Raw genomic sequence first — 1,361 nt, 5'->3', positions numbered from 1 at the left:
CCGTCTCCGCTCAGAATCGTTTTTCTATACAATGATATTATATCATTGAATTCAAATTTAATACCATCCATTATACAGTGACCCACTTGTAACTACTGTACAGCAGAGCGAAATCCACTTACCCACCTTTTTAATTTTGAGAAAAAGTGATTTTATGTTTAAATCTAAGATATTTGAAGGAGTTTTTTACTTATGCGTTTGAAATTAACAACTTAAATACTTCTAAGATACTTTACAATATGACTTTTTCAAATATTATGAAATACTCTCTTATACCCAAAAAGTTAGACTTGTGACTTTTTAAATTTGTGAAAAACTACCATATTTTGAAATGTTTTGGTGGTCGTATTTGACCATCACTAAATCATTGAATTTAAGACAGCGATATACTGCTAAAATATGGTAGTACTGAATTTTATATTATGACTGCAAGAAAAACAAATTATAAAATGTAATACCGCCACAACTCTATATATTGCTGTTTTGCACTCAACATATCACATGATAATTAGATTTTATTAAGTGCAAGAATATCACAAATCGAAAGAAAGCAGTCTCGAATTTTGATCTCTTCAGTGATTAATTGAATTTATTAAAATATGTATACTGCCATAAAGTAAATAATATGGCTCTATTTCTTTGAAAATTAGCTACAAATTTAATAATTCAATACTGACACATCTTTTTAGTGGCTCAATGAAAAATTATATTGAACGTGGCGTTCTTTTTTTTAGTTTTTTTTTCTAAAAATATCAATAAAATTTTATTTGTTGATTAAAAAAGCTTGAAAATTTAATAGAAGGCTCCAAGTATATTGTTTCAAAGGCAGATGAAAAATATTAAAAATCCTTAGTCACAGTTTTTTTTTATAAGCATTTAAAGTTCAAAAATTGACAAAATATGGAAAAATCACGAAAACTAGCAAATTATTTTGAGTTAAGAATTCGTAAAACTTTTTCTTTTTAAATCTAAGATTTTAAAATATAATACAAGATTCCTTATAAGATTATCTACCTTTATCAAAAAAAAAAAATGTTTATAAGAAACTCAAATTAAATTTTTATGAGCGTTTGAAATTCAAATCTCATTGTAACAATATAGTAGGAGCCTTGTATTAAATTGTCAAGTATTTTTACTCAACAAATAAAGTTTTATTGACATTCATAGAAAAAAACTAATTAAATTGGAAACTGAAATTGTCCGTAAACAGCTCAAAACAAATTAAAATATTTTGAAAATTTTATCATGTATAGAAAATGGAAATATAAACAACCAGTGAAAATTTCATGTATCTACAGTCGTTCGTTTTAAAGTTACACCAAAACCAAAATCAATTTTCTCGAAAACAGATTTTGCGTAAA

General features: G+C 25.3%; 1 protein-coding gene across 2 annotated transcripts in view; it reads left to right on the top strand.

The window, feature by feature from the left end:
• The window catches only part of LOC100161006 (glucose dehydrogenase [FAD, quinone]), a 27,618-nt gene that overhangs the window by 19,004 nt on the left and 7,253 nt on the right, over positions 1 to 1,361 (top strand). The window lies entirely within an intron of this gene.

Source organism: Acyrthosiphon pisum, chromosome A3, assembly GCF_005508785.2.
Source record: "Acyrthosiphon pisum isolate AL4f chromosome A3, pea_aphid_22Mar2018_4r6ur, whole genome shotgun sequence".
NCBI classification, from domain to species: domain Eukaryota; kingdom Metazoa; phylum Arthropoda; class Insecta; order Hemiptera; family Aphididae; genus Acyrthosiphon; species Acyrthosiphon pisum.
This window is presented reverse-complemented; position numbering and strand designations above follow the sequence as displayed.